This window comes from Egretta garzetta, unplaced genomic scaffold (assembly GCF_000687185.1).
Source record: "Egretta garzetta isolate BGI_Z169 unplaced genomic scaffold, ASM68718v1 scaffold45, whole genome shotgun sequence".
NCBI lineage: Eukaryota > Metazoa > Chordata > Aves > Pelecaniformes > Ardeidae > Egretta > Egretta garzetta.
In genome coordinates, this window is record NW_009260028.1 from 12,501,416 (window position 1) to 12,513,648 (window position 12,233).

The 12,233-nt window shown below is 38.6% G+C and overlaps 1 protein-coding gene across 4 annotated transcripts in view; it reads left to right on the forward strand.

Annotated features, from left to right (window-relative positions):
• The first annotated feature begins 4,136 nt into the window (after positions 1-4,136).
• The window catches only part of PKNOX1 (PBX/knotted 1 homeobox 1), a 38,869-nt gene continuing 30,772 nt past the window's right edge, over positions 4,137-12,233 (forward strand). Inside the window, exons 1-2 of one of the 4 annotated variants that reach the window (XM_035896521.1) lie at positions 4,137-4,767; positions 11,121-11,207. The gene's annotated coding sequence lies outside the window, so the exon portion shown is untranslated. Of the gene's footprint in view, positions 4,768-8,498; positions 8,674-11,120; positions 11,226-12,233 lie in introns of those variants that run through there. The other 3 variants (XM_035896519.1, XM_009641018.2, XM_035896518.1) reach the window with 3 other exon arrangements.

Here is a 12,233-nt window from a genome sequence, read left to right on the forward strand (position 1 = left end):
GCGGGGGCTGGCGCGTCTTTGGCTGTGCTCCCCCCTCCTCCGCCTCCCCTCTTGTTCATAGAAAGCAGATTCTGTCCGCGGCTGGCACTTGGGGCACTGTGCGCAGTTCTGGCCTGAGGTGGTTTCTTCCTTTTTCTTTTTTTTTTCTTTTTTTTTTTTCTTTTTTTTCTTTTTGATGTGACCTCATTGTCTCTTAGCTCGGTTAGGAGGAGAGGCTTCTTGACACCTAGACCGAGGCTTCCTTAAGTGTTTACACAGCCGCAATTAGGAGCTGAAACTTGACATAGCCCAGAGGCCCTGCTTATGATGTGTGTAAACAATAATAAATCAAGTGCTGGTTTTTATCCTGAAATATTGCCTCAATTATCCACATGTCCCGGGTCTCCGTGGAGTAGTCGATGGCTGTCCCTCATTCCCACAATGCCAGCTGTATGGCCCAGAGTTCATCACTCAACAGCATAAGTAGTTAATGTGTCTCTGTATAGCTTATCGCTATCTCTTTTTATTATTTCTTAAATATTTTCTGTTGTCATAAATGGGCACATACAACGTAATTTTAGAGATGGAGTCAGGGTAATTTTTTTTTTTTTTTTTTTTTTTTTTTAATGTGCCACAGTTTGTGACTCCTTTTCATGACTTGCATCTAAGTAAATGACCAGCATGGTTTTGGGAGGGAGAATGAGACTCTAGATCTGGTACAATACCCTTATAAGTGAATTTTTATGCCAGGCAATGAATTTTTTTTATTTTTTTGGGGGGGGGTCACAAGCAGTTAAGAGCTGTCCAGGCAAGATTAATTTTTGTCCTTGCCCCTATTTGGAATATGATGTGCACATTCCATTAAACAGATGACAGGAATAGGGACCATGGACAATATGTTCTGGTCCGTGGATGTTGGAAAACACTTCAATCAGCATCCTATGGAGGGTAGCAGGAGGATGTAGATCATATTCAGTGTATGCTAAATGTGTCCTCTAATTGTTTTTTAAAAAAGCTAAAGAATTCTTTCTTAGTCTTTACAAAAACACACACATATAGTTACTTCATAATTTTATTCTAGAGCATGCTCTGCACAAAGTTTCACCAGTGTAGAATGGTTGATTAGGGGGATTGTAACAACTGTAGCTTATGAAATTTTATGCACCTCACTATTCTCCATAGTGTGAATACACTCACAGGTTGTTCCCTTTCCTCTATGGGATATAAACTGTTTATGGTCTGCCTGTGTTACGGGGTTATATCTCTTTAGTTACAGATATGTAGTTAAAGTGATGATCGCTTCTGCAGCTGGATAAGCACTGAAGTCTTGTTTAAGAATGAGTCCTGGTTAGTCCTTGTTCGCTGCGTGTACAAATTTTATGGATTATACTGAACCAGGAAACAAATTGCTGTGATTGTATCAGAAATCCTTCTGTGTATTTCTGGACCTTGCCATTGCTAGCGTATCAAGCAACAGCAAATGCATTTTTGAGTGCATTTTCTAAATAGCTCTTACAAAATAAAATGGCAGAATTACTCTTTTCTGAGTCCGTGTGTAGCCATATGTAATCATTACATTTAAGGCTTTTGAAAACTCATGAGGAAGAAAAACCCAAACATTTCATTTATTCAGTCTGAAGAAGCAGTCTTGCTATGCCACTGTTTTTAATCTACCCAAAATAAGTAATTATGATTTATTTTTTTTTCACATTGTGTTCTATCTTCAGTTTATTTTATGAAGTGTATAGTGTATTTTTACTGTTGACTATTACCACTTCACATATTTTCTTGTCATCATATGATTTAAGTATCCACAGGAAGACTTCAGTGTAGGTTTCACTACATTTTCTTAACATATGCCTTTCACCACTTAACTGAAGCTTAGCTCCATTTACTTCAGTCGCAGGGTAAAAATCGGTAGTGTAGAGGGTTTTGCACTGCACTGAGGCTTTGAAGGCTGATACTGTTCATTCTCACTGATGTCCTGAGTGATTTTTGGGGCATGCTTTTTTTTTTTTTTAATCTGTGCCTGTATATCCTTCTCTACATAAATTGAATACTAATACCTGCCTCATATCTGAAGTGGGTCTTATCACGTAGTTAAAGTGCTTTGGTGAACTGGAATTCACCTTGTTACAGTTTCCGATGTGCTAAATAGGAGAACTGGCAAATCTTCAAATTTTGTGTATGTTCTTATTATGGTTGGTTGGTGTTTTATTTTGTACTTGGAAATTTCACTAAAGTTAGTCTAATATTAATTAACTTACAGCCTTGATTTGTACTCTCTCTTAATCTAGATGCAATTTTAAAGATTCTGATTATCTTTTGAATCTAAAAATAACATTTTAAAACTAAGTCCTTGCAGTCTTCAGTTAGTGCAACTGAAAGGAGTGTAGAACAGATTAAATATGTGTGTTTATTCTAAATACTTCAGTCATATAGAATGGATGTGTCTTTTAGAAGCTGTACTTTCTTTTTCAGAATTTTGCTTTTCGACTGCTGTATTTTTCTCATACCCTTCCCTGCACTGCAAATGCAGTGCTGTAATAAAGTCATAATAATTCTGATTGCTACCACAGCAAGTTTAGAAGTGTTTAGGAGCAATTCAATTTCCTGGAAAAGAATAACTCTTTTGCTGTTATTAAGCCCTGTGCTAACGGCCAAGGGTGAATGGTCCACAGAACCACTACTGTGATAGCGGAACTGCTTGTTCTAATGGCTCTGTTAATGTCCTGAATGAAAAGAGATGTAGTCCAAATTGTATTTCAGAATATTATGTGGTGGTCTGGGAGCCAAATGTTACCTCTGCAAAACTGGCACACATGTGACAGCTTACAATAAAGCAGATTAATATTTTTATTTTGGTGTAAGTCAGACTGAATTTTTTGTGTGTGTGTGTGTAAAATTTAAAATTCCACAAATGTTACTTCTCTCTTGCAGCAGCTGCTTGCTTCAGTCTCAATCATTAAAAGAGTCTGTAGGTTTACAAATGACAAGTCTCTTGGGGGGGTGGTGGTAGTGGGGTGTTTGTGTGTATTTAACCACAGCTCAATGCTGTGCAAAATGTAAAACAACTTACTGCTTTTCTAAGCAAGAGCGTTCCAAGAGCAAGGAAAAAAGCTGCTGATAGAGTTCTTTCCTTTGCTTGCTTGCTGCTAGATGTTACCAAAGCATTTTACCCGGACCATTGCAGCTTTCCCTGAGATAATTGCGTGTGGAAGTATTCGGTTTTGTTAGCAGGTTCTTCACTCCGTTCAGTAAGATTGTTTCATGTCATGACTGTAGAACACGGATATCATCAGATAGAACTAGGTGTGGGTTAGAAAATAAAATGACGACACCAAGAATCTGGGAAATACCAGTCTTCGTTGTTAATGGCGTGCTGGCATGCTTTTGTGAGGTTGGTAAAGGGCAGGAGCTGGCTTCCCCCGCCAGCAGTGCGGGGCTACCAAGCCATGTATGTTACTGAAGGACAAAAAGGAAGGTGGTATTAGACACGGAAATAAAATTTCGATCTGCTTGTCATCACATGCTTGCTTATCATCCTTTGTATGAGCACGCTTGTTTGTCTTTAATATAACAACTATTCCAGGCCATGGTGGTTCTCATTTTTTTTTCTACATCTGTGTATAAAAATGCTATTTGCTGTTAAATAGGAAGGCCATTTAAGTACTTAGGCAATCAAAAGGTCATTTTTGAAAATGGGAGCTAACTGACTGTGATAATCGTGGACTGTCCCTTAGCCTGCTGTACCTATGGGTCTGTAACTGCCATCTTCTGCAGCTGACAGTAAATTCGGGCAAAAAAAGTAGAATATGGGAGCTTACTGCTGGTGTACTAAAAGAAGACGCTATTTTTTTTAAATCACCAAATTCCAATTTATGTTTTATATACGAGCTTTTGGAATTGCCTGTGTTTTGTTTTTTTTTTCTTGAGGACAGAGGAAGCTAGGAAATGTCGCTATACTTCACATCCTGCTTAGCTTTTTTTTTTTTTTTTCAAATTACATAGCAAACAAAGGGAAAAGGATATTATAATACTTATTACTGAAAAATAAAGTCCAAGTCTTTTATGTTCAAAGGAAACAGAGGTGATTATGAAACAGAAATTGGAGCATTATACATGTTTAACGTGCCTAGAGAATATGGGAATGAAAACGTGCATGCTGTATTGTATAACCGAACTTGAACTTCCAGGCCCATCTATGGTCACTTGATTTCTATGTGTTCTAGTCCATTTGTGTGTGTTCTAGGCCATGGTAGTAGCGATGCCAGGAGTAAGGTTACCTGGTTTGTTTTTTATTTTATTTTGAGATGTTGTTTTCAGTAGCTTATTTCTTAGTCATACTGAAATTTGCCATGATGAGTATGTTTGAGCGGGGTTATTCCAGAAACTTTAAGCTAAAATGACTCAGCATTTTGAAAATGACTTTAAGAGAAAGTAAATATGTTAATTTAAAGGGGGAGAGCAAATGCTTGTTTGGCTTATTTAAGAGCGTAGCATCAACTTCATTTCTGGAATTTAGCGTTGCAGAGGAGAGGGGGGGAGAGAGCATAAACGTTCACACGGAGCATATGGCTGTTTCTTGAGAAACTTCAACAGATCGTAAGCTCTCAAAAAACTGTTTCATGCATGTTACATGGCAAATATTTATTAACTAAACTATCTGAATATTCCCTGTAACACAAGTATCTTCCTGTCTGTTGGTCCTTGCATCTCACCTGACTGTGCAGTCATCATCTGGACCAAGTAGTTAAGCATGATGCCTCCCACAGCAGTAGGTGATGGGTAAGTTTAATCCTAAATAGTCTTGCTTTACCTGTGTTTCTCCCCCAAACCCCGGAATGCTTAGGGAGCAGTCATGCTCATGGAGGGATGAAGGCTGGTGTTTGGGGAGAGGTGGGGAACAGAGATTGAAGCTTGGTGGAAATGCAGCAGGCCCAGGAACCTGGAAAGGCTGGTACTAGCAAAATTACAAATGGTCGGAAGTGGGGGGAACAAGAGAGGGCAAGAGGTGAGAAAAGAGGAGAAGCAGTACGTTGGTGTGGAAGGGCAGTGCATGGCTGAAGAGCAGAAGGAGCCTGGGTAGGAAAGTAAGGGAGCACAAAGAGTGTTGGCAGCAGGAAGAGAAGAGGCTAGGACACAGCACCTCTTCCTCACAAAAACTAATTGAACTGATGGTTTCTGGTTTACCATTACTAAAGAGGTGTGGACAAATTGGAGCAAGAGAGGAAGAATTTTTATTTCATTACCATTTTGAAAAGAAAAGAACAGTTAATTTTGGGGGCTACACTTAGCAGAAAAGCAAAATTGTTCATGTTTGACCAGATGTTGGAGTCAGAGAGGGAAGAATCTGCAAAAGTTACTGACGATTGGAACCAAATTTGACAGAGGGTTGCAGGACCAGGATTTTGTGTCACTTCAGTTTATTCAGCTAGCCTAAGTTAATGCTTGGTTCATTGACAGGCTTGTTATTTCTGAAATCGTAAAGGATCTAAAAGTGAAATAATTTACAATGGAACTTCTTAATTTTGATCAGGTCTTTAAATGCCAAAAATATGTAGAGGGGCTCTTCTTATGCATTCAACGTCTTAAGTCTATTTTAAATGCAGTTCTTTGTTAGATAAAACTCTCCATCCTTTAAGTGTGCTTCAGTAGCCATAGGAATTCAGTCTTTCATAGAAAGAAGCATTAGAAACTTTTATGGTTTTCTAGTAAAAATGTTGGAAAACTTACATATGCTTACATTAACAGCTTGCTAACATTGTAAAGTATTCAATAGCAATAAAGGCATGGTGAGATTGGTGGTTATTCTCTGTCTTCTTTATGCAACCACAAAGTATAAACACAAAACACAAGATTAATTTCAGTCATGGTTTATTGGGTGCTGATACAAACCATGATTAAAATAGGATTTCCCGTTGCTTTGGTTTAATTTGCCTGGAAGGATATGATAAAATGCGTGTCTCCAGAAGGAAGAGATTCATTACGCACTTGTGTGGATGTTCCAAAGGCTTCAGTGGCAAAAGAACGGAATTGTGTCTAGCACATAGGCAAACCTGTTGTTTATCCATGTGGGGGATGCTAGGGAAAATGTGGAGGGTGGTGGCTGTTTTTTGGGGGTTTTATTTTTTTTGTTTGTTTTGTTTTAAGTGAAATTGTGTTTGGGAAACTAGTATCCATAAGTAGGAAAGTTGTACTAGAATCAGTTCCAGCTGTGGAATTGCTGATACTTGTCCTCTGGGATGTCAGGGGGGTTTGGTAGTCTTTCTAATGCAGTCCTCTTACCACGATAGCAGCAAGGCAGATAGTGTAGCATCTTCTTGATTTTTGGGTCTAAAATGTTACGATGACAGCACACTGGGTAAATACTGAGCGGAAAAAAATACTTCTCTGTCCTGTGACAAGTAGATACATATGAGGAGTCGTGATGTGTATGCCAGGATTCACAAGCAAGAACCATAGAACTTATTTCAGTTTGCAGCTGTTAAGAATACAGAGGAAAAAAAAAAAAACAAACCCTGAAGGAATCTTCATTTTCTGTGTAGATGTATTGGGGATGAATGAAGGAGTGATGTCAAATATTTTTGCTCCCTCATTCATACCTTAATCCCTCAGGAGTCTTGGAGGAATTAAAGAAGGGTGGTTTCCTTTCTGCCAAGTTTTGTTTTCCTTTTACCAAAATTTCTATTTAGTCCCCTTAATTCCTTACTGTTGCTTTACAGAGTTAATAAAGCAGGGTCAAATTACCATGTGAAATGGGTAGGAGAAACTGAGATGCTCTGGGAAGTTTCTTGAATTTGAGAATCTTTAATAGCTGGAAGAACGAGGTTTTCATTTTGCAGAAGGTAGGAGAACAACCTGAGGATTTCCTTCTACAATGCCAAGAGCTACCTGGAGGCAGGATGCCTAAGCATCCTACTGAGGTGACCTTATTTTATGGCTAGGTTGGATAGGATTTCTCATCTTTCTTTTCCTTCTTGTTAAGAAGCTCTATGGTAAATTGGTATTTATGTCAACATGAACCACGATTATGCATGCTTCCCAAAAAACACGCTGGTGTAAACACAAAAGATTTGTGCAGAATTAAGGAGCTGAAGTTCTTCAAGAGAACCAGATGCCCTTAATACTGCTTTTGTTGTTGTGCCTCGAGAAATTTGTCTTACCTTATGCACCCTTAGTATCAGTTACTGCATATGCCATTTTAGCCTGTGAAATGGTGCATTTTTTTATAATACTTTTTTTCATATTTGGTACCTGCAAATAGGAGAATTTCCAGAATTCCTTTAAAATACCGAACACAGTTTACACAGAGAGTGAATTGCCAAAGGGACACAAATCTTTTCACGAGGTGGTTTGTTGTTTGTCGTGCTGTGTGATGTTGTGTGGTGGTGCTTGGAAGATAGTCTGTGATATAAATACTTGGTATGGCTTGTTAAGTTCTGAAATGGGATGCTATAAAAAGAGGATGCTATGGAAGATTAATGGGACAACAAAGCAGTATGTATAGTGTTTGAGAGGTCTTGCTGAATAAAGTAAGTGTTACGTACTATATATGTTCAAAATCCTACAGGCAAAGTAAGATTGATGATAGCTTGTAGTGTAGCCTGTATTTCTGAAGAAATTTAACCTTAGTGGTGGATTCTAATTTATTTTTAATTTTCAGTTTCCTAAAGTATAATACACACTTGGTTTTTTAATGTAGTCTCATATTCATCAAGATTAATCTATAAATAACTTTATTGCACCACTAAACAAAAAAGGGGAAAAAAGTGTCACGAAGTAAACCTCATTTTACTGCAGCCAAAAATTTGGTTTTGTGGCTTTTTAGGGCTGGTCACCCAGGGAAGTTGACAGCATAGCTGTTGTATAATAACTGTTTAGCTGTATCTGCGTAGCGTGACTCCCTGAGGCTGGTATTCTATTCCTGAGCAGGGACATCACCTTTCTAAAAGTACAATATTCTAAATAATGACTATACTTTGTAAGTACATAAGATGGAGGAAACAGAAGCCGCCTTTGCTGCTGAATGAGAAGCACATTCTCATTGAGCACAGCTTTAATGAACTTGTTTGCATCAACTTCATATTGATATGCCTGGCTTAATTTTACTGAATGTCTCTTTGTAGGCAGGTTAAGGACAGGTAACCACTGCAGCAAAGGTAGAATGAATCCCTGATGGCTTCTTGTCATATATACGCTACATATTGTTTCATTATTATTATTTGAATCTGTAAAAATATAAATGTATCTTGATCTTAGCGTCTGCTAATGTTTTTCTACGTGAATGTATGCACAGGTCTTTGTTTCTTACTAGCTGATGTGCAAAATGAGAGAATGACTGAACAGAGGGTTTTTCTATGCTTGAGTGAACAAGGTCATATTTTACTTTGTAGTAAAAACTTCAATCGTGATACGCTTTTTAAGTGACAAAGCAAGTCGCGCTTGGTTTTGGTTTTATAGATAAGTATCTTCTTCATTATGAAAGCATGACTTTAAGGCTTGTCTGCAGGAGCAATAAAAGGGAAAAAATGAATTGGCAATAGGAATTCCAAGTTCAGGCTCCACCGTGCCTTGGTATTGTCTCCACCCTTTAACAGGTGTATCTGCTCCCCGTTCTTGCCCCCACTGGGATATGCAAGAGGATGTAACATGCAAGCTCAGATCTCTTTGTTTTCTTGGCTATGTTTTAAGGTAGGCTCTAGTCTTAATTGCTGTCAAGTGTCTCTTGGAAGAAGGCAATAAGACTGCAGTGTCTTCTGGGTCCTTCTCAGCCAAACCTTTTCCTCTGCAGCATCTTTTTCCTGGGCCTGCATTTCTTCTTCCTGCCCTCAATATCTCATACGCTGTCTAGAAACTTGCCTATTTCCAGAGTTTCAGCAGAAGGCTTTGCAGGCAAGGGCTACTTTCTTCTTCATACATAAAATATTTTTGAGTGACCAGCTCTGGCAGCAGTGGCCCAGTTGGTTCTTTGCTGCAATTGTTTCTGAATGAAGGGAGCGGGTTTTCCAGACTTGCAATGGTGAAGTAGTCCTACTTTATGTCTGAGCAGAGACAAGGAATAGATGATCCCAATTTATCTAGCAGTCACCTACATTCAGAAGATGCTATGAGTAGTGAGAAGTCTTCCACTGGAAAATAGCCCAGTAAGTTGAGGTGAGTGAAAATGAGTACTAGGATTAAAGAAGATAAATAGCATGTGAAGAAGGGAATAAGAGGCTACACTGTCTTCTCAGAACAGAATTAAGAAGTCACAAAAATGAGATAAGCCCATTCTTTGGGGACATATGTCTTTGACAGTTTAAGAGAAAGTGTTAAGAACTTTTGATGCATCATCTGCCCCTTGAGACTTCAAGACCAGGTGTATCAATTTGGACCGAAACTCCTCCCTAGCTGTGCTGGTTTTGGCTGGGGCAGAGTTAATTTTCTGCACGGTAGCTAGTATGGGGCTATGTTTTGGATTTGTGCTGGAAACAGTGTTGGTAACAGTTTTGTTAACTGCTGAGCAGGGCTTACACAGAGTCAAGGCTTTTGCTGCTCCTCACACCACCCCACCAGCAAGGGGGCTGGGGGTGCACATGGAGTTGGGAGGGGAAGCAGCTGACCCCAGGGGTATCCCACACCATAGGACGTCATATAAAGCTGGGGGAAGAAGAAGGAAGGGGGGGATGTTTTGGGTGGTGGTGTTTGTCTTCCCAAGCCACCGTTACGCGTGATGGAGCCCTGCTTTCCTGGGGATGGCTGAGCACCTGCCTGCTGGTGGGAAGCAGCAGATGAATTCCTTGGTTTGCTTTGCTTGTGTGCACGGCTTTTGCTTTACCTATGAAACTGCCTTTATCTCAACCCACGAGTTTTCTCACTTTTACCCTTCTGATTCTCTCCCCCGTCTCATTGTGGGGGGAGTGAGTGTGGGGCTCAGTTGTCACCTGGGCTTAAACCACTACGCTAGCTCAGTATTTAATCTCTGACCCATGACTGAAGCCTTATGACTCCAGAGTGTCTTCCCTGCTCCTTTAGAGCTAGGTTTCATGAACTTCTGTGAAGTTGTCAGGAAAACATTACTTGTACGCTACACGTGGATAAATTTTGGTTCTCAAATCCAAATACCAACTTCATTTCACTTTCAAAAATGTTGGAGTTACTTTCATTCCAGTTTTTATGCAGTTGACAAAAGTGGGAACACAGAAACTTTGTCAGTGTGAAAATGAGGATAATCTGATCAAGACCTCAGCTGTGTGTTTTAGCCATCATATCATTTCAGGTAGCCTTTGTGCAACATTAGTGTCTGCAACTTCCCCCAAGATAGTTTTGCAGACTTTTTAAATGCTTTTCAGCAGTTATATTTTCTGAATACATTTTCACAATCTTTGCTACTTTGCTTTTGCAATCATTACTACTTTTTTAAAGTAGCTTTAATATATCAAACAGGTGCTATTAAATTAAATATAATTAAAGTAATTTTGAGTGGTAATGTTTTGAAAGCTCTTAAAAATTGCTGAATAATCCTGTAGCAGAACCTGTCTTCACAGAACATGGAATCCTAACAATGGTTCGTGCCCCTCCCCATAGTCTGTTAGGTTTTTTTATCATGTAGTAGATTGCTTGATCGTGGCCATTGTTAGAATACACTCCATGGTAAAATCAAAGCATGATTATGAAGGAGATTTAAATTAAAAAAAAAAAAAAAAGTCTTTCACCATTCTTGGTTTCATGCTTAATTTTTACAACACTGATGAGTTATTCCTATTTGCATTTCGTAGTTTTATTTTTGGGATGTGTCTTGTCTAGTCTAAGCAGACAGGCACTGAGCCAGAGAGTAAAATATAAAGGTTGAACAGCAAGCGAGGTAGCAGTCCATGTAGCCTTCTGTTAAAGGTGTCAGCAAAGACAAAGATAAATATGGAGAATGAATAGAGTAAGATGAAGGAAAGTTCAGATAATAGCATGGGATAGTGGGTGTGATTAGAGATTAATAAAAATGGAAAAAAAATTTGCAAAACATGCAAAAAAATCCTGTCAGTTTATTTAAACTTGGGGAGGGAACCACATTATAAACTGAAGTATTTTCTCTAATTGTATTGTCTTGGTAAGTATGTTGCGTGTTGTTGTCTCCTTCTGAATATTTCTCTGTTGGTTTTTAGGTTTCTGTTCTCTACGTTGTACATCAGTGGAATTCACTCTGCTGGAACAAAATAATGTCATCTTCAACCCATTGAAGGAAAAAAGGGGTGAGCAGCTTTCACATTGTCAGTATTTTATCTCCTTTAGAAAGCAGTGTGCCCTAGAAGCAAATATCATTACGTATTTTGATGAAAAGTGAAGCCAATTCTAGATGCTTTTCATGTATCAGACAGGCTTGCTTGTTTTGATTTCTCTTTCTTTTTAACTTTTTTTTGTGGAATATAAGGATCTATATTATAGAGCAAGTGCCAGGGCTGAAGTTAAATAAGAATGAACAAATAGCCGTGCTGAATCTGCTGGTCATCCATTTCTCTCTGAAGGACTTCAAAGGAATGTGTGTAGGGGAAAATTAGAAGGAACGATTACTTGTTAACAAGTCTGTTGGGTAGTTTCTTCACAACCCTAAGACAGTTAGTGGTTGGTTTATACCCTGAAGCATAACTATTTATATCTCTTACAAACATCTGTTGTAGCTTGTATATGTTAAAAATGATATTACTGAACTCCAACAGCTTGCTTGTACCTTATGTTAACGTTACTGGGTGGTCCCTTTGCTCTTAATTATGAAGGAGTAAGTAGAGCAAGTGAGGAGTGATGTGTGTTAAGTGATCACTTTGTGTATACGTTTCAGCTCACCTTTAATCTCTTCTCTTAAATACTCCTTGACTTGCACAAAGTCTCCATATTTCTAATTATGATTACCCCTCTTAATCTAGCTTCCTTTCACCTCTATGTTTTACCTTCGTACTTATTTTTATTAAAAGCTTGATTTTTTTTTTCCTTTTGCTTTGTTTTGCAGAACACAATGCTTTTACGAATTCCCTTTTGCCACAGGTATCAGTGGAGTTTCTGATTGCAGTTCATGCATCAGCTTCCAGTTTACACGATCTTAAACATTTCCTTGGCTTTTTCTCATGCTTTGTTTTCAAAATAAACAGAGTGAGAGTTAATTCTGTTCTGCATGAAGCAGACTGGCAGACTCTCTCAGCCTAGGGTTATTTTTTTTTCTATTTGTAACTCTGAATATACTCCAAATGCATAGTTTTCCTTCTACTCTCTATTTCTTTAACAAA